The sequence below is a fragment of the Microtus oregoni genome, unplaced genomic scaffold (genome assembly GCF_018167655.1).
Source record: "Microtus oregoni isolate MIOR12 unplaced genomic scaffold, Mior012 000045F_ref0000178, whole genome shotgun sequence".
NCBI lineage: Eukaryota > Metazoa > Chordata > Mammalia > Rodentia > Cricetidae > Microtus > Microtus oregoni.
The window spans coordinates 14,136,386-14,149,026 of record NW_024543219.1 but is presented as its reverse complement, the minus strand read 5'-3'; the positions used below and the strand labels follow the sequence as shown (position 1 = coordinate 14,149,026).

Here is a 12,641-nt window from a genome sequence, read left to right as displayed (position 1 = left end):
TGGGTTTTTCTTGGGGGGGGGGGCTTTTTTTGGTTTGGGTTTTTTCAAGACAAGGTTTCTCCAGGCCTGGCTGTCCTGGAATTTGCTCTGTAGACCACACTGGAATTAAAGGCATGTACCACCACAGCCCAGCGTAATTTGTTTTCTGACCTCTGCTCATGCACTGTGGCTCATGTGTACCCACACATACACATCGTAACATTCTAAATAAATCCAAAGTTTTATAAGTAGAAAGCAAAGTACTCAAAACCTGATAAAATAATGAGTTGCTTTTCTACAAGCTAAAGGTTTACAAATACACTACATTTGCCAGTACGAGATCTTTAAAAAAGACTGATATAAACCAATTTGTGAAAGATAAATAACATGCGCTGAAGAAATGGCTCAGCAGTTAAGTGCACCAACTGCTCTTCCAGAGGACCCAGGTTCAATTCCCAGCACTCATAGCTGCTAACATCAGTCTGTAACTACAAGATCTGACACCCTAACACAGACATACATGTAGGCAAAACACTGATGCAAGTAAAATAAAAATAATTTTTTAAAAATGTAATTAACACAAAAGACAATATAAACGAAGCACTAACCTTACCTGAAATGACCATCAAAATGCAAAATTTTACCTAAAACCATATTCTACTCATCAGACTGGCTTGTAGGGATTTTCTTCCCCCTCCCCACTTTCTGGTTTCTGTGCTGAGTCTCAGGCAGGCACCACACCATGCCCACACAGCCACATATGTATTTCCCAAGCCACCTCAGTAACACTAAGATAAGCAAACTGAAACACTGTAACACCTTTTTTAGTTGGGCAACCAGGGCAAAAGAAAACCAGGTGCCCTGAGAATGGGACTCACTTCGCTGGCACAGCGGCACTATACACAAATGGGCTTATTGTGGGCTAGAGGTCAGGAAACCATCAGAAAATTACATTTAAAAGTATTATCACCTTTCACTAGTGTTGGTAAATATTTAAAGGCATGGACTGGGAAGAAAACTTTCACAATTACTAGTTTGAGTACAATTAATTCAATCACAAGAGAACTTTGGAAAGGCATAACAAAATATAAAAATAAGACTGGCAAGATAGTCAGTGGATAAAGGGCCCTGCCACCAAGCCTGACAACCTGAGTTCAATCCCCAGAACCCATGTAATTAAAGAGGAAAACTGACTCCAAAAAATTTTTCTCTGGCCTCCACACACCTGCATACACACGTACACCCATACACACACACACACACACACACACACACACACACACAATAAATAAATAAACAAACAAACAAATTTAGTAAGTACAAAAATAATGTGTCCTATTCAACAGAAAATTTCTTTCCTGGTGGTTCATGCTAAGGACACTCTCTCAGGTGGGCAAACTCAAGGGTGCTCACTGATTCGTGCTTACGATCTAATCTGTAGTCTACACTTGAATTCTGACTTTAACGTCAGTCCACAGCAAACTCCCAGCAGCCTATGTAAGGGAAGCAGAGTTGGAAAGTCTGCACACAGTGGACTCCAGCACAGCTCTGCTAGAAGAGCGGTGGAGACAGCACAGAGAAGAGCACACAGAGAAAGTGCTCCTCAGACTGACTAGGCACAAGTCCTGACAAGGCCTGCTCTGAGATGTTTACAATCTTTCACATTTCATATGGGCGTGGGGTTTGATATTTCAAACTACTTAACTATCTATACTTTCTTAAAGAATTCTACATAATTAATGAAGCAAAACATGCATACAATTCTCAAAACAGCCCTACACTGTAGGGAACTACTAAGGAATCTAGTAAGCAAACACAACTTACAGCTGGAAAACTAAAAACCTGACACAGTGCAGAGTTTGCAGAGAAAGAAACCATCGCATGAAAGAAGAAATCACAAAGTCAACTTCAGGAACAGAACTATGAGAAAGCACAGAAACTTTGGAAGAAAAATGCAAGAATATCCTCATACTCTTGATCTTAATACTGGGCCATTAGCAAAGCAGAACGACTGGATTCTCATCGTGTTATTAGGACAAGAAAAATCAGAGCATGTCAAGCATAAAACAGATGAGCAGAGATAACGCCAACATTCTTTGCCAGACCATTAGATGGATGGCATCAGCTGTAAAGGGGTTCAAGCATCGGAAGAAGCAGATGGAGAAGAAACAGGGAAACTCAGTTTGAGTGGAAAAAAGACCTAACACTGTCTGAAGTGCAGAGGGAAATCAGACTAGACATACAAACAGCTATTTGAGCCATGACACGGATGAGACTGCCAGAAAAACAGAAAGAGAAAATGAATCAAGGATTGCACATATCCTTTTACAGGAAGACCAATAAAGAAAAAGTGCACATTAGTGAGATGGAACCCAATACACTGAAAACCCTGGAAGAAAGGAGTACAAACAATTGCAACAATTAGTGAACAAATCACTTGGCTGAAATCAGACTTAACGTGTAGTTAAAAGTTCTCAATTCTTCTGTAGTAGTTAAATGATGGAGATGAGCAATACAACACTTGCCTACCATATACAGGGTGCGGGGTCAGTCCTCAGTGTGGGGGGAGGGGGCATAAATGATATGCACAGCAGCAAAACCCGGCTTAAAGAGCTGAGCGATTCCTATACCTTTTCTAGGAATGTTATATTTCCAATCAGAATCGCTACCAAAATTATTTTTTTTTATTGAAAGTTTGTCTGGCTTCTTCATATATAAAAGCAATTAAAAGCCCACAGGAGTCAGGTGTACTGCACTAGAGGCAGCTGCAGAGACAAGGATCTCTGAGTTCAAAGCCAACCAGGGCTATACAATGAGTACCTTTGTTTTTTGTTGTTGTTGTTTTTTGTTTGTTTTAGTACCAAAGTGTTACATTAATTTATTTTATAAACTTTAATTTTAAAAATTGCAAATAAAAACATCAAACACCAAAATTCACCAGACCCAAAGTATATACAACTTAATGAGCTTCTATACAGTTAGGATTGACATTCGAAATGGAAGTTGTGAAGCTATACATTAATTTTACACTTTCAGTGCCTATCTACCACCAAAAATAAAAAAATCCTTGTCAGAATTAGAACTAGAGAAGCAACTGGCCTCATAACCTCAATCATAACTCATGTCAATCACCTGCACTATCCTTCCTCATTCCCATATTTAGTCTTCCTTGTTCTTTTGCCTTCATGTTGTTTGTATATACATGAGCACTGTTTCACATATGGAATAGGTATTATAGGCTAGACTACGCTTACGAGAGAGAACATTCAGTTATTCCTTTCTAGGATTGTATGCCCTTAATTACTAGTATATATTCCAAGTCTATCAATCTTCCTGCAAATTTTTGACAACATCATTTCTCCTTAGAGCTGGGCAGCATTCTGTTTTATACAGAGACCTATTTTTCATTATCCACTCACTGTTGATAGACAACTAGGTTGATTCCAATTCTTTGCTATAGTGAATAAACATGGGGGTCCTATTACCTTTATAGTAGAGACTAGACCCTTTAACAAACTCGGGTACAACTATCTCTATGGTAGAGACTAGACCCTTTCTTTTAAAGGTGGATGAGGGGACAGTGTTAAAAGTTAAAGCTCACAACCTTTTTTTATTTTTATTTTGGAAACAGGGTCTTACTATGTGACCTTAGTTGGCACCTGTCTCTGGCTTGTGCTGGGATTAAAGACCCCATCATACCCAACAGTATTTTTTCAAAGTGAAAAGGATTAAAAGCAACTTATTACATTGTCAGCTCTTTCAAAGACACTGTAAGCACCAATCCATTCACCTGACAAACATTTGCAAATTATGACTTTTCTCTTCCAGACTTTAGAGATAGCGGAGTTAAGCAAACTCTTTGGTTCATGGCACCTTTATTAAATTTCTATGTATAGTTCATACTTTTAGACCAATTTCCCCCAGGCACTTACACAAAAATTACACCTTTTTTATCAGAACACCCCAAATAATGTTCCTAAGAACTGAAGCAGCATGAAGTTTATAAATAAGCAATCACTGTCACCTCTAGACAGTTGCTTCTAGCCTCTATGCATACTTCAGATTTGCCTTCAAAGTTCTTTCCAAACACACAAGCACCTACAAGGTTATTGGCAAACACCTAAACAACCATGAGTAGCGTGGCCATTTCCTGCACTTCCTTACTACCCGTAAGTCAGATTCCTAAACCAAACCGTCCTGGAACCATTACGTTTACTACCAAGTAGTGAAAAACCTTTTTAATCAAAATTTTGCTATAAAAAAAAAAGCATAGAAGTAACAATACATATCCCAGGGCCAGAGGTATCACTCCAAAGTACAGTGTTTGTCAGACATTCTCAAGATTTTGGTTCATCCCAAAGCACCCCTCCCTGCAAAAACAATACATCCTCCAAATGTTTCAAGGAAAATTCCAGCTAAAAGCTGACCAATCTTAATGTTAAGCCTCAGAATGCAACTCTACTCTTTAGGTGTTTAGAAAAACCTAACAAGAAAATCAAAACCTACAAACTAGCAAGTCTGTGAACCGCTTGAGTGGAGAGGGTTTGGGATATATTTTGATTTTGTTTATCGGGTTCTGTTTGTTTAGGGGGAACTACAACAGAGGAGACATGGGGGGGGGGAGAATTACAACAGGCTGCTAATACTTAGGGAGGACACAGAAATAACCCAATGCAATAAAAAAAAAGAAACTAATGCCTCTTCATAATGCTGACAATGAATCAAGAAAGGATAAACCGGGTAGCCTTTATGACACTGAAGCGTTTCAGACATTTGAGGCATTTTTTCCAATAGGTCCCGTTATATTTGAAGTTTCAGTGTGTCTCTCAGTAAAGTAGAACACCTTATTCTCTAAACGCATCTGATACTTACGACACTTTATGTCTACTGAGGGCAACAAAATTAAGAGATGCGTCTAATTCAAAGTAGGCATGGGAAAGAAACCTACATTATTTAAGCCCGGCTATTTCAAGTAAAATCCATTTTAAAAAGGCATGGGGGCGGGGCTTATTTATCAAATATGAACAGTTCTTGAGGGACATACAAAATACAGGTCATCCAGAATGCTCCAGCTCAGCCCAAGGGAAGAGTATCTCAAGTCTCAAGCCACAGTGGAGCCGCTGTTGCCGCTGGTCTCTGGGTGAGGTGGGCAAACATTCAAATGACCCTAAGTCATCTGCTAACTACACAACGCAGTGTCTAGTCCACCTTTGGGATGTTCCCCTTTCCCTGCGTGTGGGGTGTAAATTTCTCAAAACACCCTACAACTCTGAACTGTTCAGCCGTGGCTTTTGGAGATAGGCTTACTCCAGTAGCTGCTTGGGAATCCGCGTGTAGCAGAGGCCCCGCTGTTAGAACCCCGTTTTCCTCCTCCTCCTCCCCCCCCCCCCCCCCGCCAGGACCGGCTGACACTAGCAACAGCCCACTTTCCAACCTGATCGCGGTGCAGCCGGACAAAGGAGAGGACGCTGCTCCCCCTCGAGTCCCGGTCTGAGGTGGCCGGACTCTGCTCCCTCACCCCCCGCACGGGGCCCGGTCCGGGACGCCCCATATCCCATTGTTGGGACTGAGGCGGACACACCCCTGGGAGGAAGGGGAACTTCCCGGGTTTCCCCCAACTCGGCGCACCGGGCGGTGGGAGGGGCCGCGCTCCGGGACTGGCGGGAGGCGAGCGGCTCCGGCGTGGCGTCACGCGTGGCCCGGCCGCGGCCCAGGGCGCCCGGGGCGAGGCGCTCCCTCCGTCCACCTTCCTCAGAGCCTTAATCCGCCCGCCCTCCCGGGGGCCCGCGGGCACGGCTAAAAATAGGCTCCACGGTCACCCCGCGGCCCGAGCGGCCCGACCTCGCCCTCGGGAGGCGGCCCCGGAGCGCCGGCGGTGGCGGAGCACGGGTCGGGCCTCGCGGTCCCGGGAAGGCCGAGGCGGAACCCCGGAGCCCGACCCCGCAGGCGGAACCAGAGCGGGCCGGCGGCGGCGAGGCCTGGGCGGACGCTGCAGACTGCGACCCCCGGGCCGAGGCCTACCAGGCGGACGCGCTCGAGCGCACGGAAGCCCCCGCGCCCCGCTCCTCACCCTGCACAGCCGAGAACCGGGCCGGGACGAGCGGCGCGGGCTCCACCGCCGGGTCAGCGCGCTCCAGGCCCCGCCGCAGCAGCTCAGGTGCCGTCGCGCCGCCCCGCAGGAAACGGGCGGCTTCGGGGCGGGGCGGCTCCGCACGTCCGGGCGTCGCGGCCAGAGCGGCCCGGAGTTCGGCCTCTTAAAGGGACAGGCCCGCGCGGCCGGCGACCTCGAGACGCCCCGCCGCCATGCGGAGACGGCGCCCCTCAGCCTGGAAGTCTATGGAATCCCTTCATCGACTCAGCGCTGTTCTTCCTCCCCGCCCCCCCAGTCGGCCGTGGTCTCACGTGACCCTCGCACAAGCGTACCACTTGGCCCCGACATCAGATAATTCCTTTTAACCGAACTCAAAGTTGCTAGAAATCACGCGCACTCACACTCAGCTGGGTGTGAGTTATTCTCAGAAACTGAAAAAAAAAAAAAAAAACCGAACTCTGCCTTTGCTGAGTGTCTATAGAGTTCTCTCTGAATTCTCTTTGGGGCACCGACCTAAATAGTGTGCTAACACTGTGAGGCTGCAGTGTCTGCTGGCTCGTGGTCATTCCTTAAGCCGGGGGAAATAACGAGAACGGTCAGCGCGAAGAGGGATTGACCTTAAAATCCCTCTTCTCTCTGCTGTAAGGATGGAAGTGGGGTGTTGGTTTTTAGTGGTTATTTTGTTTCACTTTTCTCAGAGAATGGGGGTCACTACCCATAAGGTATCTTCCAAATACTCTACGCTATTCTTAAAAGTTACCAAATGATTGACACACTTCTGGAGTGGGGGTAGAGACACGGGAATCACCTACATCCTGACCAGGGACATTCCTTAAGGATTTGAGCTGCAGAAAGGTCTCAATATTAACAGAATATCCTCATTATAGGCTAGTTCAAAGAATACTGTGCATCTGTATTCAGTTCAGTTCTGTCCAAGTTCTCCAGAGCACCTCAAAAGCAGAAATAAAAACTAAAGCAGAGGCGGCGGCAGCCTGATGAGCTGTTGAGAATTCTGCCCTGATCTAGTCAACGCTTTCTCCACGGCGAAATCCTATCAGATTTTAACCCAAGGAGCCTGCTCTTCCTAGTTTCTCACAAGTATTACTCAGCCCTCAGCGGCTCCAAGACCCACAAAATACTGTTTCTAAGCTGTTGTCTCCTGAGCCTGTGAATGCCAGAAGATCCGGCTTTGTTGGGAAGTGAAGCCATTAGCGGCTTAATACAAAGGGGGACTGTATCATTTCTGTAATGGAATTTAAAGGTTCTTGAACAGCTTACAAACAACTCTAACTACACAAAAAAGGGAAGGAGAAAAAATACGTTTCCAAGTAGAATTAATTTTTTTCTATCTGACTTTAGGAAAAGGACACCATTATTTTACACACGATTAATACTTAGGTGCATTTGTTAGACAGTAAAATGGTCTTTAGGGAAACGGTTCTCTAAATGTACTACTGCTTATGGTTGATTAAACAGTACAAATGCACCAGCCTCTTCATCTTCTCTGGATGAACTTTGACTTTTCAAAGGGAAGTGGCTGATGCTTCATTCTTTGTAAACTTTCTAATTGCTCACAACAAAGCCAAAAGAGTGCCCCCCGGCAGTAGTGCACACCTTTAATCTCAGCACTCGGGAGGCAGAGGCAGGCAGATCTCTGTGAGTTCCAGCCCAGCCTGGTCTACAAGAGCTAGTTCCAGGGCAGGCTCCAAAGCTACAGAGAAGCCCTGTCTCGAAAAAACAAAATAAATAAAAAAGAGTTACCAGAAATGTTACAGGTGGCAATCCCTGTTGGGACTTAAGACTGACCCTCGTAAGTTTTGAAGTATAGTAAAATGTAACATAATTAACTGTAATTAACACATATAATTAGCATAAGTTATAACTAACTTTGCTGCTTACTTCCCTCCAATGTTGCCAGAAACCACAACTAACTTGCTAAAAAGGATTAGCACTCAGCATTAAAATAACCAAGAAATTAAACCTTATTGAAAACTGTAAGATAGAATGTAGTTACCTAAAAAGTATTTCTCCTTCTACCCCTCATTTGACAAAAGTCCAGTTTACTGCTTTTAGTATGGAGCAATTTCTATCTTCCTGGATTCTGAAAAAGATTTAGAGACATGGAATATACAGACAGAGGAGGAGACGCCTGCTACTCCTGCAACATATGAATAAGAGAAGATTGTATCTCCTAACCCCACCAGCTCAGGGGAGACAGAGATGGACATACGTGCGAGGCAGGGCACAGACCTGGGAGGGAGGATTCCAGGCCCACCTTCACTTGAACAATGGAGTAAGAAGGTTCTTAGAAACTTCAGCTGCACATCTACAAGTAACCAGCTCTTAAAAGAGTTGCCATGCAATGCTGGAGTACGCCTTTAAACCCAGCACTTGGGAGACAGATGCAGGTGAATGGCTGTGAGTTTGAGGTCAGTCTGGTCAAAAAGCGAGTTCAAGGACAGCTGGGGCTACACAGAGAAACTGTCTTGAGAAACACACATACACACATACAGGGGCTAGTGTACAGATGGGAATCTGTGTTGTGCCCCTCATACAGGTAATCTTTTCAAACATGTGGCATGCAAGGGCTTGCATAACAAAGAGGGTCACTCTGGATGTATGTTCCCATTCTTGAATCTGGGCGGGCTCTGTAATAGCTGTAACCAATCAAAGGCAGCAGAACTGACATTATGCCAAGCATCAGGCCTGCATCGTTCCACTCACTGTCTCTTGGAGCTACTAATCTTAGAGCTCTAAGTTCCCTCTAAAGAAATCCCACTCTGTTGCTGAAGGGACGACTTTGAGAGACCCTGAGATTGGATGAAGAGGGAAATAGCTCAACTGGACCCCCAGTCTCTCCAGCAACTGTCCCCTCCAAGGTGCCACATTAATGAATGAGTTTGCCAAGCACCACCATACACAGCTGGTTGAGAAGGTTTTTTTCGTCTTTTTTTTTAATTTATTTATTTATTAAAGATTTCTGTCTCTTTCCCACCACTGCTTCCCATTTCCCTCCCCCTCCCCCAATCAATTCCCCCTCCCTCGTCAGCCCAAAGAGCAATCAGGGTTCCCTGCCCTGTGGGAAGTCCAAGGTCCTCCCCCCTCAATCCAGGTCTAGTAAGGTGAGCATCCAAACTGTCTAGGTTCCTACAAAGCCAGTACGTGCAGTAGGATCAAAAACCCATTGCTATTGATCTTGAGTTCTCAGTAGTCCTCAGGTTGAGAAGTTTTGAAAAGCTACCTTTGGGTACTTCTATATATTGTTTAGGAAATGTCACACTTTTGAGAAGGAGTAAGCAGATTCCAAGCTCCGTTGCAAGTCATTATTCTGTGAAGGCTACAGAATAATCTTTCTAGACGACAAGCCCCATGACTCAGAGCTCTGGCTGTCAGCCCTCTGGCATCCTGAGGTTCTCACTCCTTCAGCATGCCCTCCTGGCTCTGGTTCCTATGCTCTCGCTCTCTCTGTCAGTCATGTGAGAGGTGCTCACCTGACAGTGTGTTCTCTCTCCCCATTTGATACCCATCCTGCGGCAATCTGCTCCTATGCCCACAGCTAGATCCTGCAGGACTCCTTAGCAAAGTGATCAGTGACATTCCTGGGGACAGCCATGCAGCTCTTACAGTTCATCTGGTACAGATTGTTTCTTGAACAGCTCCTCTTTCTTTGTCTTCCGTCACATGACTTTTCTGAAATACAAGATGCCACGCTTCTGAGATGGGAGCCCATTTCCCATCAGAAAGAGTCATGTCACAGCTAAGACCTGAAGTGTTTACCAGAAGTAGCTGATGTGACTGAGTGGTGGGAAATGACTGCTAAAGACACAGTTCAGGAGATGACCAAGAGACATGGTAGCTTGCAACACTGGAGTGTTGCTCTACACCTCTCTCTCTCTCTCTCTCTCTCTCTCTCTCTCTCTCTCTCTCACACACACACACACACACACACACACACACACTGCCCTCTATTATTTGCAGATTTCGAGATCTCCATTCCAATGAGAGGAAGGCAGCTACTGGGAGACATCTATCTACTTGGACAGAAACTAGAGGCCTCCATCTTGCCTATTTTTGTTTCTAAAAGCAGCAAACAACACAGAAGGTGGGTGCTCTTCTGATTTGGAGGTCATGGCTCTCTGTTAGCAAGATCTGATTTCTGATTGGGTCTCTCATGATGTCTGAGACTTTCTCTGCTCTCTCACAGAATCATATTCTAGGGAATTTTTCAATCCTGGGAAAACTGGAACCGTTGATCTTCCATCTTATTTTCCCCAACCATCAAAAATATAGAATACAATTGCTTTCAAATGGTTCTTCCATATGTCTGCCCCTGCATTTCAAAGTTCATCCTTCATGACACTCAAACTTCTTTTGTGACCCAGGGAGAAAATATTAAAAGATAAAACTGGATTGCCATCTTTACTTGGTTACTCTGTTCACAGACATCTTTGTGGCTTGAATTCATTTCATTACAGCAACTTGATGGGAAAGTGCTGAAGAATACACAGTTCAGCTCATTTCAGCTCTCTTTTCTAATCTCTCTCTATATGTGTGTGTATGTATGCACACACATGCACATTTATATGTACCAGGGTAGAAGATGAACACTCGCCCACACAGGCCAGAGAATGATCTCAGGAGTCCTTCATCAATTATGCCTCCACCTGATTTTTTGAGACAGGCTCTCTCACTGAACCTGGAGCCCAACATTTGACTAGACAGCCTGGCCAACAAGCCCAGAATTCATCTGTTTGGGTCCCCCCATCCATGGGGCCACGGGTGTGTGCTCCTGGAGACCCACACTCAGAGCCTCGCACTTGTGTTGTGAACGCTCTAGTCACCCAGTCCCTCCCAGTCCCAGTGTCTTCCAGTCCCATCATGATCTTGACTTTTTTGTGTAAATTTTCTTCACATAATTTTTTTCAGTACTACGAGATTGTAGAGAGTATCCCAAACTCAGACACACAGGTTCATGCATAATTTTTCCACTGTTAAACTCGATTCCTTGCCTTTTGGTTTACATATTGTCGTGCTGCTCAGGCATTCCGGCAGATACAACAGGACACTTGCATCTCTCACCCAGCAGGCCATGGCTTTCTGCTTGGACAACACTGACGACCTGTGACTCACTTCCTCAGTGTTCTCCAGCATCTCACTGGCTATCACTGCTCTCCGAGAGTTTGTTCGAAAGGGGCCTCCACCTTCTAGGTTTCACACCAGTGTCATTCCCTGGTGTGCCAGGGCAATGCCATCTGTGACTATCAGAAGAGAAGCTTTCAGATGGGCTCGGATGACTGCACCACACATGGAGGAAGATTCGGTTCATTTCAGGGGAGAAACAACTAGGGTAGATCAATGCTTTCCCGGTAAACTCAAGCAAAAAAACAGCTTAAGTCAATCGCTCATCTCGAGTTATGTTCTTACAAATAGGTTCTCTAATTTTCCTAGGATGACAATAAAGAACAGCAGGTCCTGCAGAAACAACTGGGTGTGGCTTTTCAATGCTAACCCAGTTTGCTTAGAAACTCAACCAATTTGAGAGAGTCTGTCTCCTAAGAAAAGGACCTGGGAGAAAAGAGCTCATGATTTTTTTTTATTATTATTAAAAATCTTATTATTTTATATGTTTAGCCTTTTATTTGTGGGCAATGGGGTGGCCATGAGGCAAGTCAGTTCCTACTGGTTCCTGACTTTGCATAGAAACTGAGATTATAGAAGCACAAAGGCTAACAGCAACAATGTCCTCTTCAGTGTCTGACCAGACAATGGAGAATAGAAATCAAAACTGCTCAGCAGCGTATCTAACGCTGACCCAGGAGAGTTCTGGGAATACTCGTGCTAGAAATCACTTAGGATAGAAAAGGAAAAAGAACAGAAAGAAGCAAGTGCCGCAGTTTAAAAGGCTTTTGTTGTTGTTTTGCTTTGAACCAGCTGCTGAAAGCTTAGTAAAAAACAAAAATAACCCTTCCTGTTTAAATGTCCCTAGACATTTTCCAGCTTCTTTTCACACTCTTGTGCTTGATCTTATCTCACCACCTTGAGAGTCTGTTACAGGTGCAAGAAACCTTCAATGGCTTTGGAGCAAAATGGAAGTCCAGAACAGAGTTGTAAGATCTGATTAGGATGTCAGTAGAAAGGTTAGAGAGATGGCTCAGTGGTTAAGGGCACTGGCTGCTCTTCAAGAGGACCTGGGTTCAATTCCCAGCACCAGCATGGTGGTTCCCAACTGTTTGTAATTCCTGTTTCAGGTGAAATTCTCTGTCTCTCTCTGTCTCTGTCTCTGTCTCTGTCTCTCTCTCTCTCTCTCTCTCTCTCTCTCTCTCTCACACACACACACACACACATGCACGCACAGAGAGAGGGAGAGAGAAAGAGAGAGAGAGATAGGTGTAGGGAGGAAAGGAAGGAGAGAAAACAGAAAGATAGGTTAGGTTAATTGGACTCCATCAAAACTAAAAGATTCTTTCTGAGACATGGTCATGGTGTGTTCAAGCACTGCTCACAGCTCTGTCTGCCCCTGTCCTGATTCTCACGCACCCCCACTCCCACGGAGAAGAAAGCTGGTCCAGGC

General features: G+C 44.9%; 1 protein-coding gene across 1 annotated transcript in view; it reads right to left on the bottom strand.

Moving 5' to 3' along the window:
* Nucleotides 1-6,296, bottom strand: part of Ktn1 (kinectin 1) — a 92,190-nt gene extending 85,894 nt beyond the window's left edge. The window contains exon 1 of the mRNA XM_041634185.1: nucleotides 6,050-6,296. The gene's annotated coding sequence lies outside the window, so the exon portion shown is untranslated. The remainder of the gene's footprint in view (nucleotides 1-6,049) is intronic.
* Between the last annotated feature and the right edge of the window lie 6,345 nt (nucleotides 6,297-12,641).